Source organism: Triticum urartu, chromosome 4A (assembly GCF_056163025.1).
Source record: "Triticum urartu cultivar PI428250 chromosome 4A, HENAU_Tu73, whole genome shotgun sequence".
NCBI lineage: Eukaryota > Viridiplantae > Streptophyta > Magnoliopsida > Poales > Poaceae > Triticum > Triticum urartu.
Window position 1 is genome coordinate 146342165 of NC_141876.1, and position 12983 is coordinate 146355147.

Below are 12983 nucleotides of genomic sequence, written 5' to 3' on the forward strand. Positions count from 1 at the left end.
AATATGTGGACTCGTGTGCGCCACCTCAAAAGATTTACTTGCAGTCGTAGTTCAGGTTAGCCACTGAGTCAAAGCTGGCTTGCTGCAGTTAAACTCCACTACCCCCTTTGTTGATACCGATGCATATGTAGTTAGTTCTGATGTAAGTCTTGCTGGGTACATTTGTACTCACGTTTGCCTATTTTATGTTTTTGCAGAGAGACTTCAGTCTTGCTAGTAGTACCGCTTGGACTTCGACGTTTAGCTTGTTACCTCAGCTATGATCTTGTGCCTCGGCAAGATCTGGTAGATAGTCAGGCTTCTCAGCCTTTTTCATTTGTAGATGTCTGTAGCCAGACATGTTAAGCTTCCGCATGTGCTTTGACTTGTATGCTCTGAATGATGGGTCATGAGACCCATGTTTGTAACATCTGGCTCTTCGGAGCCTAATGAATAAATACTTGAGTCGTAGAATTATGTTGTGATGCCATGTTGTATGTACTCATATCGGGCATATTGTGTGTATGATTGAAATGCTTGGTATGAGTGGGATCCGACAATCTAGTTGTTTATCCTTGGCAGCCTCTCATATGGGGAAATGTAGTCTAGTGCTTCCTGAGCGATAGTATTCCGTTACAGCCCGGTTCACCGGAGTCCTGCTAGCCCAGCACTACTGCTCTGAACACTTGACTGGCCGGCATGTGTTTCACTTCGTTCCTCTGTCTGTCCCTTCGGGGGAATGTCACGCGTTGACATCCGGAGTCCTGCCTAGCTGCTACAGCCCGGGTTACCGAAGTCCTGTTAGCCCAGTGCTACAGCCCGGATTCGCACGTTGCTGACCGACATGCTCGAGGTTGATTCATGTATGCCTGTCCCCATGGGTTAGTGCCGCTTTGGGTTCACGACTAGCCATGTCGGCCCGGGTTCTCTGTCATATGGATGCTAGCGACACTATCATATACGTGAGCCAAAAGGCGGAAACGGTCCCGGGCCATGGTAAGGCGACACCCGTGGGAATACCATGCGTGAGGCCGCAAAGTGATATGAGGTGTTACCGGCTAGATCGATGTGACTTGGAATCGGGGTCCTGACATCGGGTTACCTCGTAACCATCACATGCATAAGCTTACCATCACGGACATCATACGATCATCTCAGAATCCAATCAAGCTTGGTATTACAATACCGTAGTAATCAGTACATGATCACAAGGAGCTTGACCTTTACTCGTGATTCTCGCATAACACCACAAATATCCCACAACTCGGTATCCTCGATACCACGGTGATCCTCTCACGATCACAAACAAACTATTTCTCATCCTCGAACCAAGGTTATTATTAAGAACATTATTATTATTACAGTTGACCCGTAATGTGACCAACTACGAACTGGGCCCTTATCCATGGACGCGGCTATCGATAGATTTAATACACACTCTGCAGAGGTTAGTACATTGTACCCACACCACGGAACCCATGGCCTCGCACTCCCATTCGAGTGGACCAACGGCATTCTAACAAACTGTCCTACTGCCATGACACTGTCCCGGCCACTCCGACCAACTCCCCTTTGGGCTAAGTCATGGGTGGCCCCGTGCCTACCAAAGTCATCAACGGCCACCGTCGTGGCAAAACAATAAACGGTCCCAAACGGGGACATGTGCACATAACCAAACTTGGGCTCACAAGGCTTATGCCGTCCTACCCGGCCAAAGTAGCGGCCGCACATAACCTTCCCTCGTTGGAGGCAGAGGCATGACAATAGACCCAGTTAGGACCTTCCCATAAAAGGCAAATGTGGCTGCACTGGTCAGCTCGATATGGTGGCACCATGACTCAGCCAACAGTTGTTCAAGTTCATTTAAGTCCGGTTAAACTTGAATGCAAATGATGCTGAGCCATATTAAAAATAACATGATGCAACCATAATGCATGAGCATGATATCAACATAAGCATGGAGGTGCAACATAATCATCGAGCATATCCACAACATTAAATCATATATCCGAATGAGCAGGGCATACGGACGAGCATGAATATCACAAGCATAACACTACTCATAGCATAACATGATCACTAGCATCAACGATAAATACCAAGCAAGAACATAGCAATGATACTACCAAGTAAGCATGTAAACAAATAGTGCAACGGAAACATGCATAGCAACGGTTCTCGGTAACCGACATTAGTCATGCACCGCAGGACATGACCAACCCAATATGTACTACTATCAAGCATGACAATATGAAAGTAATACTAGCAAGTAATTCATGATAGCAAAGTGCAAGAAAGCATAGCATGGCAGTGAACACAAATCCATAAGCATCACGGAAACAGCGATAACCGTATCAAAACAAGCAGACATTTATTAAATATTCAAGTTGAAAACCATGGCTACTGCAGGGCCATCATGCAAGTGGGTGTTTTGGCTTGCCTGGGGGTTACGGAGACTCCAGGAAGAAGTGCGGTGAAGCCGCAGAACGAAACGCCGGACGGTTCTCTCTCGGAGGGGGATGATTAGAGGCAAGGGAAAAATGGTCATTTTCACTGTGGGACCACCTAGTGAAAATGTTACCAGTAGAAATATCTCGACGAGATGAAGGAGTGAGCGTTGGTTTCACCTCAATCGGAGTTACGGTCGCGAAGTTATGAGGTGTAGAAGATTAGGGACCAATCTGTGAATATTTTCATCACCAACGGGTCCCTGAGTGAATAAGACAGAGGCATATATTAGTGATTACGCTTTATGAATTGGAAAACGTATTCTTGGCTGGAGACGAAAGAAAATACGCTTTCACTGACGGAAAACTCGTTCAGGGAAAACCCGTTTCCACTTAAACACGTGGACCCAGGGGGGAGACACTTACAGGAGGGGCCCAGCGGAAGGGGGGGCGCTGGCCTCAGTCGTCTTCTTCCCCCCGTGCCTCTGTTCCTCTCGTGGAACAGAGAAGGTGACAGGGGAGAAGCGGCCAAGGGGCCGGCCGGCGCAGGCCACCTCCGGCCGAGCCGAGGCCACCGGAGGGTGCGCTATACCAAGGCTCCACCATTCAGGGGAGACACGGCCGCCAGGGATGAGTGAGGTGGAGGGGAGAGGCGGCGCCAGAGGAGGCCAGGGGCGGCGGCCGTGGTGGTGTTCCGGTGAAACGGGCGACTCCGGCGAGGGGCAAGGGGTGGGAGTGGAAAGAGTAGAACTCGGTGGACGTGGTAGGAGAAGGATAGGAGGCTCGGTTTGGTCGGAACCAAGCCAAGGCCGAGGCGGCCATGGAGGACAGAGGCAAACTCGGGCGAGATGTGGCGATCCCGGTGACCAAATGAGGCGAGGGAGAGATGGGTGAGGTGCGGGAGAGGTCGGGCAGGCTCTGGAGCGCCACAAGCAAGCTTCAACAGGTCTCTAATGGTGGACAGTGGCTGGGCATGGCACGGGGACGGCTCTAGTGACACATTTATGGCGAAACAGGAGGGGGCCCGAGCACGGGGTGACGAAGTCGAGCTCGGGGAAGCTCCTGGATAAGGTTTGAGGTCGAGAAGAGGAGGGAGACGACGGGAACAGCGCTGAGGTCTTGCAAGAGCGCGAGTTTTGGCTGGCACGACCCGTGGTCACCGCGTGAGCTGGTTCAAGCGGCGTGTTCTAGACAAGCCAACCATATCTAGTGGGTAGAACTCAGTGCCCTTAGTATATATGAAGAAAAAAATTGGTCCAGGGGCAAAGAAGAGATTTGCACCTAGCTCCAAAAGATTGCAACAGCAAGATGTTTGTGCTGAGGTGAGGAGGATACAAGGGGGGATAGACTCGGGGCTTTATCACGGTGTGATCACACACTAAGATGATCACCTCTGTAAATTTTCAGCTCATTAGGATGAATATTGATGGTACTTGCTGTAGAAACCACCATAATGGCCAGAATTAGAGATGATGAAGTTGCACTCCCATGAAGAGGCAAGTTGTCTAAAATTGGGCATGGCCTAATTATTTGAAGATATGAAGATGCTCAAAAAGTTTCAGGCCATTTGGATGAACCAAACTAGCAGTTGCTTCACAATGCTTTATTCTGACTAGAAACTTGGAAAAATTGCACAAGGCAAATTTTTTGATGAATTGAGCCAATACTTGGTGGAGAGAGTTGATATGGATAGTAGAATGCCCTGGAAAATTTTCAGCTTAAATGAAGCAAGATAAAATATGGTTGCTTCACAAACTGAAAAAATCTGACCAGAAACTAAGATTTGGGGCTGGGCTCACATATATACATTGCATGAGCTCAAATCTTGTGTAGAGATTTTATTTGATGATATGAAGGACCATGCAAAATTTCAACTCATTTGGACCATCCTAGCTAGTACTTCCTTCACAAACAATTCCCTCAAACGGGAATTTGAAAATTTTGCTCAGGAATATTCACTTGGCAAATTAAGTTGAATTTTGGCATGAGGCAATTATTTGGACATGAAAAGGTGTCCAAAAATTTTGGGGTCAATTGGGCAAAGGTAAATGACACTTGCTTCACAAACTGCCATTCAGGACAGAATAGGAAAGGAATTGATTGAGCATGATGAGGAACATGGTAATTGAAATATTTCACCATATTTGAGGAAGATATGACCCAAGCAATTTATGAGAATTATTTGGGAATTTTAGGAGTGATGGAAATATAGGTTGCTTCACAACCTAGGGCGAATTGGGTTATTCCTTTAATAGAAAAAGGAATATTTCCAAGGAAAAGAATATTGGGGTTGGGCTAGGATGAAAATGGCAAGGTCTTGGGATGTACTTGAGGATGACAAGCCACTCTGGAAAGAAAGAAGAGGACATCTTCTTCAGTTTCCAAACCACATAGCCACGGAAAAAAAACTCAAGCAAAAATCTCAGAAAATCAAAAGAAAAGAAAGGGCCAAAAATCAGGGTGTGACAGCCATTGACGCTCTTTCGGAGACCACCTGGCCATTCTATCACGAAGATAGGCACGAAGAAATCCTCGGGATGATGACAGCGTGCGGTTGGTGGGGGTCATCCCCGAGGGTATGGAGGGCGTGGAGCACCCAAACCCATTCGCCTTTCAGGTGATCCCGAGCGATGCCAGTTCCAAAGACTCCAGAGGTGTGGAGGAGCTTGACGGCGTGGCCAACGAGGAGTCCCCGAAGGGGAATGAAATGGTGGAGCCTCCGCCAATGGCGAAGAAATGCGGGAGGGCTTTGGCGGGGGAGTAATCGGCCCGGAAGGCAGCAAATGGTGCCGCCTAGTCAAGATCATTGGTATGGGTAGGTTAGTTGTCCGCTCGCAGATGATGTCATACGACGCCGGCTCGTCCTTGGCCCGGCGCCCGATCTTCACGACATGGTAGTGCGGGGGCGACGCCGTCTCATCCTTGACACGGTGTCCGATCTGGACGCCGCGGTTGCGCTTGGGTGATGCCGACTCGTCCTTGACCCGCTGGAGCGGTGACGCTGGCCGGAGTTGGTTTCTCGGTGTGCGGTGTCTGCATTGAAGCGGCGACGCCGGAGAGGTCACGTTCGTCAGCTTCGCCCTCCCATACGATCAAATTGGGGGCATCAATGTCGCCCGCTGCATGCTCTAGGTCAGCATGAATGCGGCGCTCGCGTTCGATAAAAAGCACGGGAGAGGCGGTGGTTTTTTTGGTGGGACAGGGCAGTCAGACAAGGGTGTGGCTGACCACAAAGCCCCCGCCCATGTTCTTATTGTTTCTGCAAAGGGCGCCTACGGGCGCGCTAGTTGGGCTCCGCCCATTTCCATTTTTTTCTTCTATTTTAAACGTTCAAAAAAATAATGCAGCACCAGACTTCAAACTCGCGACCAGCTTCTTCGAAGAAAACGATGGTAACCCTAGGTCATCGAAGGACTAGTGCTTTCTAAGGTTTTTTTCCTTTATTTTATTTCTCTCTTCAATCGCGAGAATCCACCGGTACTGGGAAGCTTACACAAGCTTCCCAAACCAGCTTTTTACCGATTCGCTGGTCATTTCGGGGGTGGTTTTATTCCAGTTTTATTTTTATTTATTTTTTAAACAAATCATGTTTTAAAAAACTATGAATGTTTTTAAAATTTGATGAATTTTTTTTCAAATTTGATGAATTTTTAAATTCAGATGCTTTTTTTAAATCAATGAACTTTTTTTAAATTTGATGAACTTTTTTCGAATTGAATGATTTTTTTAATTCGGTGAACTTTTCAAATTTTATGAACTTTTTAAAAATTTCCTGTGCAGTTTTTAATCACGGATTTTTTTTCTAAAGCCAACCAGGCAATTGTTGATAGATCAACCGTGACCAGTCAGCAGCAAAAGCAAGCAACACCGAAGGGACGTGACCACGCGAGCACACTTGCTTGGGCCGGGCCCAAGAGTGCGCCTGCCGTGGGTGCCGAAACTCCTAGTTGGCGCCTTTGGCGCTGACTAGGAGCTCCTAGGGACCTTTGTGAAAAAAGAAGGGTCGACAAGAAAGAATAGGGATAATATGGCCCATAAGCCCTATATAATCCAAAAAACAAAGTGTTATTTTTCATAAATCCTTCTTGCACTTTATTTTTTAGAGTAGACGTAGAAACTTTGAAGCTGGTAGTTTAGCAAAGCTTTCCTTACTAGATCTTGGTAGACATGTGTGGCTTGATGTACCCCCACGATTGTTGTCGAATAAAAAGGAACTAGGTTTACTCAACGCGCGGATTACCGATCAAACAGGGCGTTGTAGGCGTCTCATCCAGGAGCTGGCGCACGTAGCGGCTTGGTATGGGCCGACCCAGTTACACGAGTTGGGTGGTCGCCTGCTCGTTGTACGCTCGTTTTACGGTTGTCTGGTCAACGGTTCACTTCGCTAAAAAGAAAAGGTCAACGGTTCACCATTTGAACCAAGAAAAACCATGATTTTAGTTCGCAAAAATAAAAAAAATTATGAATTCAAAATGTTCACAGATTATGAAAAGTTCATCAAATTTGAAAAAATAAATGTTTTGAAAAAGTTCACCGAGTTCAATAAATCATAGAATTTGGAAAAAAATCATCGATTTGAAAAAACTTCATTGAATTTGAAAAAAATCATCAAATTTGGGAAAAAATTCACCGAATTTGAAAATAGGTTCATCGATTTTGGAAAAAGTTCATTGAATTTGAAAAAAATCGATTCTAGAAAAGGTTCGTTGATTTTGAAAAAAGTTCACCGAATTTGAGAAAAAGTTCAGCAAATTTGAAAAAAAATCATCGATTTCTTTTTGAAAAGTTCATCACTTTGTCTGCAGAAAAAAAAAAACACACGTCTAGACCGTCAAACGAACTAATACAGGCTCATGTTGGATGGCCGCTCATGCCTATGTTGGATGGCCGCTCATGCCTATGTTGGATGGCTTCAAAGGTCCAGACATATGAAAGTGATTTGAGGGTCAATTTTGGAGATGCCCTGACTAGGAGAGCAAGATACGAGCAGTAATGTTTCACTACTGAACAAAGATCGCGTGATTTGAGGGTCTAAACCGTCAAACAGACCAATACATGCTCATATTGAATGGCGGCCCATGCCTATGTTGGATGGCTTCGAAGGTCCAGACGTAGAAAAGTGATTTAAGGGTCAACTTTGAAGATGTAGGCAAGTGATTTAAGGGTCGACTTTGAAGATGCCCTGACTACGAGAGCAAGATACGAGCAGTAATGTTTCACTACTGGACGAACAGCCCGCGACCATGGAGCCAGATAAACCAGCGCACGCACCGCCGGACGTAAAGGCTTCACTAAAATTAGTTATCAACTACATCCAGTTACCACTAGGAAATTAATGATAAAAAAGATTGGGTTTAGGCTTAGTTTAGCAAGTCTATATATATATAGACCTCACATGGCTAGCATAGACCATAGTGGACACACACGGCCAACAAATATAGTCGATACAATGCAGAAGATTTTTAGTAATACAAGTCCATTGGCAATGCAACACATCATACGCATCACGGATGAGGTAGGAAAGACATCTTAAGCTTTTTTTGGACCGGGGCTTTGACCATGCCTTCGAACAATTTGAACTCAAACTTCTTTCCAGCCTGCACACCAATCATAGCAGCCTGCTGTACAAGCTTCTTACTTAACATCCCTATTTGTTTCAGCAGCATTCGATATTTGCCTGTATAAACGACAGTAAAAAAAAATCTATTAGATGATATGAAATATCTACTTGCAGAGGTTAAATCATCTAAACATTGACTATAAAGACCCATAAACAAACTATTATCCAATTAAATTAAAATTCCAACAACCGCTCTGCTCTTACTAACATTAGTAATTTTGTTCACGCCCTCTCTTTCTGACTGTATTGAGTATTCTTGTCATACAACACCCAGTTTCCGGAACTTGCAAGTTCTCTTCCATTCCATGCAACTCCCTGTGTTTCAAATTCTAGATTTGTCCCAAGTCTAACATTTCTATCTTCGGCCATCAATTCCTATAAATTTGTACAGTATAATGACGAGCATAATTCTCATGGCAAATATAAAAATATAAATCTTATAATCTCGAACTATAGAGTGAATTTCACTTTTTATCCATAGTCTAACATTTGTGACAGCAATTACCACATTTAATAGGAATTCCTCCTGTTTACCCTATTTAGTCTAACTCTAATATCTGACGAATGGTACGAATATAGGGACAGTACTGAACGCATTCACTAGTTAACATTCCTATTTAGTGAAACATTTGCCAGTTTATTCAGTTATATTTGGTAGGACTCGTTCATCAGGTCTACGTGGGCATGCGCGACTTCAACAATCCTAGCTGCTTCTACTACAATCTTGGTTGTTGCTACTGTCGCTTGCTTCATCGATCGCTTGGCTGAAACCTGAAAAGAGAAGCTAGAGCATGCACACTTATCCTGTACATGCATGGCACACAGAAATTTTATGCTACGTACTAGTACTAGAACAAAAACAATAATTACCAAAAATACAACCAAAATACTCTACTTAAGTGGACTACTACTAGTGCCCTATTATGCTCTGGCTAGCTCTCGCGTTTAGTTCTATCTGGCTAGCAGAAGGTGAGAACATTGTGGCAGCAACAGTTGCCACACAAAGGTACAGATGAGGACCTGAGAAGGTAGTCGGATATTAAATATGCCAGGGCAAAATATGTTTCTGATATTGCAAAGCCATGTAGAGCTGATAACTCGGTGCAACCTTACAGAATGGGTTAAGTTTAAAAGGGGGTGAAAGCTGACACAACTTTTACTAAATGGGATAAGTGGGAAGAAATTCTGCTAAATGGGCCAATTGTTAAACTAGGGGGTGAAAAATGGGGTTCACACTAAACTATACGCATTTCTAGAAACCGATAGTTATTCAAGAATCAAGATAGAAAGAAAGGTTTGACTTTGGACAAAACTAGAATGACAACTAATATGAAGTAGAGGGAGACCCTAAATGTACTGCCATTTTTACAGGGGCCACAGATCCACTGCAATATTTCCCCTCAAATAAGCCAACCATAGGGATTGCCAATTTTGTCCCACTAAGAAACAGCTGGGTTAGCTAAGCTTACCTATTTTGCTTATTTTGTGTGATGGAAATAATTTCGGTTCCACAAAAGAAATAAACGATTAACACAAAAGCAAGATTATGTACCAAGCAGGTGCACAATACGAAGGAAAACATTGCTTTATTCGTGCACATAGTGCATCTTATTGTTTATAGACAATGGCCCGGGAAATTGTCACGAAACACGCAATGCATGGAAGCTGAATCCTGGGCATGAGATAACCTACCAATGGTGTGCAATATTTTCCCCTCAAATAAGCCAACTATAGGATTATTTCCTTGGTGCACCGTTTCAACAACGGCTGTGGATCAATAGGGTTTAGTTACACCACATGGCGTGCAAGATACAGCACATGGCGCACTCATGAAATCATTCATGTGCAACACACCATAAGCAAGCAGAAACATCGGTTAGGGAACAATGCGGTGAAGTTAAGCTGGACAGTCTTTTACTTTTGTGCGTTGAATGAAGCCTTTTTAATACATCTCATCAAACAGAAACCACGGAATTTAAATGTGGTAACAGGGAGCAGCAAGTGCTGAATTTTTGGACGGAAACGTAAATGCTAACAAGTTAAATGCAGACACAATGTTCACCATCCTGAAACAAATACAGTAGTTATTCTGAAACAACAAATCAGATAGATCTAGAGAATACTAGCTGGTAGCTGCACATGATCAAACCAAATAATAAATAATGAAAACCAGAATTATAATGGACGATGGAACACATTCTTTTGTGAGATTAACATTCAAAACATAATAAGAACATAGATGTAACAAATCTACATCCACTCGGTAAAAGTACCTAAAGTACTCTCCTGCTGCCTGTACAAGCTGGTTTACCATTGATACTTCAGTTTGTACCTCATTTTGCTAAGCAAGAATGTGAAAGCTCTAAACAAAATTACCTGGTCGATGAGAGAATGCCTAGATGCTTGGAGATCCCACTCTCAAGGTAGGTGAAATGATAACCCAGGGGTCTTCCAGAGCCAAAATTAGCCACACCTTTTACAGTCTTGTTCCTCATATCAAGAGCAATCACACAGGCCTTACCCTCCCGGGGAACAGGTGTGTGCATGAGGTAAACAACATCACCATCATGCAAGCTAAGAGCAGGATAGCCTACACAAATTTTCTTCAGGTTTGGCTTGGTATCATCACCCTCCTGCGGATTAGGTAACATTTGGGCATACACATGGTTATCCACCGGGACATCATCAGAGCATCTGATAGTGCAGTCCTCCTCCCAGTTACTACCAGAACCAATGCTTGAAATTTTTATCTTTTTTTTGCAGCAATCCAACCTTCTAATATTGGGGAGCTTCCAGTGTATGAGCTCGGTCTGACATTATTGTGCATCTCGAAATACTTGATGTAACCTTGGAGGACAACGATGTTCCGAACAGACAACGGATAACGCTGTAGTGGCTCGGGCGACAGCGGCGAAGGCAGCGGGACGTAGCGAAGGCTCTGGTTGCTGTCAAGGAGGAGAAGGTCACAGATGAGAATGCCGCGCCTAAGGTCGACCCAACCAACGGAGCCATGCTCCCCTCCGATGGTGATCCCCTTGTTGCGAGAATGGAACTCAAAATCCGGCGGCGAATCAAGGCGCATCAGCTTGGTGCTCCATGTCTTTGTCTTGGAGCTGTACAGGTGGAGATGAAAGTGCCCGTCGGTGTACTCCCGCTCAACGAAGGCCCTGCGGAGCACGGCGATGAAGAACATGTCCTGGTCGCGGCGGCGCAGCAACGCGACCTCGTGGTCGAAGAAGGTGAAGTCGGGGGGCGAGTGGACGAGCTTGACCGACGGCGGAGTGTTCTTGGTGCCGGCCTGGTAGACGAAGTAGCGGATGTTCTTGGCGTACATGTACTGGCGCTCGGGGCAGATGGTGACGCAGAGCAGGGCGAGGCCGTCCTCCGTGTAGCAGACCTTGGGGATGCTGCCGTACGCGTCGGCCTTCGGATCTGGGCAGTGGACGGTGAAGCAGGAGACGCGCAGCGGGGCAGCCGGCCAGAAGGTGACCAGGATGCGCTTGCCCTTCTTCTTGGTCCTGCTCCTGCGGCCATTGGCAGTGGTGGCGTTGGTGCGGTTGCTGAGGTAGCCGAACGAGTCGATGAGGATGGTCTCCGGAAGAGGAGAGTCCGGATCCTCGGGGTGGATGGGCGGAGGGATCGTGAGCAGCCGGAATTCGTGGTCATCCATGCCCATGGCAACCGAGGAGGTCGATGCGGAGGTGGCGGCCGGAGGAGGAATGGGAGTGGAACCCTAACGCAGGGAGGAGAGATGAATCTATGGATGGGCTCGCTGGCACACACTGAACGAGTCGATATTTATCTCGGGGACTCCGACGCACAGAGAAGGCAACGACTGGGCCGGCCCGACTCTGTAGCGCTCAGTACTGTAGCAATCAGCTCAATATTGATCCTAAAAAAAAAACTCATTATTGCATTCTCTTTTTTTTAACTTATTATTGCATTCTCTAAAAAAGGTCAATTGTAGCAACCTTTTTGAAACAAATATATTTTTTCTCGAAATACGAATATATTTTATTGTAAAATAAAATATTTACTGAAAATGTGAACAACTTTTCAAATTTCTGAAAAATGAAGTTATGATTTTCTAAAAAAATGGAATCACTTAAAAAAATTAAAATGCTTTCTTACTGTGCACAAATTCTGAAAATGCGGATTTCGTAAATTCCAAACAATATTTGAAAACACACAAAAAATCTACTTTTTTAATCTAAAAGCATTTTCTAAAAAATCCAAACATTTTTTTAAAAAATGGTAACTTCTTTGAAAACATAGAAAAGAAAAAGGAAACAAAAAAGGGACACGGACCGGACCTTGTAGAAGGTTACCAAAATCAGAACCAACATTCAATTTATCTAGCGTTAAATTGGTCGGCCAACTCGGTCACTCATGTGCCAATAGGCGACTATTTGAGGCATGTTGCTCAAATAGTAAACACCATTTATCTCTACTCTTATAAAAACACAGGTCGTTTACATTTCAGCCTCTAACTCGAACCCACTGCTCAGATTTACCCTTAATTTTGAAACATGTTCAAATTTGCTTCTCTGCCGTTAGGTGCCTTTATAAAAATATCCTTCTGTGTCATTTCCGTTTGGTCAACGGCCTTTGACCATCAATAGGACGTTTTCTAGGCATATTTGCCCTTCTATGCATATGTAACTTACACGTGGACCTGCCCAAAGTTTAAAAAAAAACTCACTATCTCATCCCCTCTCTCTAACTTACAGATGGACCCCAACAAACATAAAAAAAACACACACTCTCTTTCTCTCTGACATGTGGGCCATGGGACCCACTGCCAGGGTCAACACCGGTTCACACGTCCCAAATGCATGCCCGGCCGGCTGCGCTCGCCGGCGGCTCGCCGTACATGGCTATAGACATTTGCGGGAGGAGAGCGCGAGGTGGGCAGTATAGCTGTGTGAGGCACTCCT

The 12983-nt window shown here is 45.1% G+C and overlaps 1 pseudogene across 1 annotated transcript; it reads right to left on the reverse strand.

Moving 5' to 3' along the window:
* Nucleotides 1-7786: 7786 nt before the first annotated feature.
* Nucleotides 7787-11836, reverse strand: LOC125553712 (uncharacterized; annotated as a pseudogene). Its single transcript, XR_015600566.1, has 2 exons — nucleotides 10423-11836; nucleotides 7787-8103 (listed from the first exon to the last, which is right to left on the reverse strand). The product of XR_015600566.1 is annotated as an uncharacterized LOC125553712 (transcript).
* Nucleotides 11837-12983: the final 1147 nt, after the last annotated feature.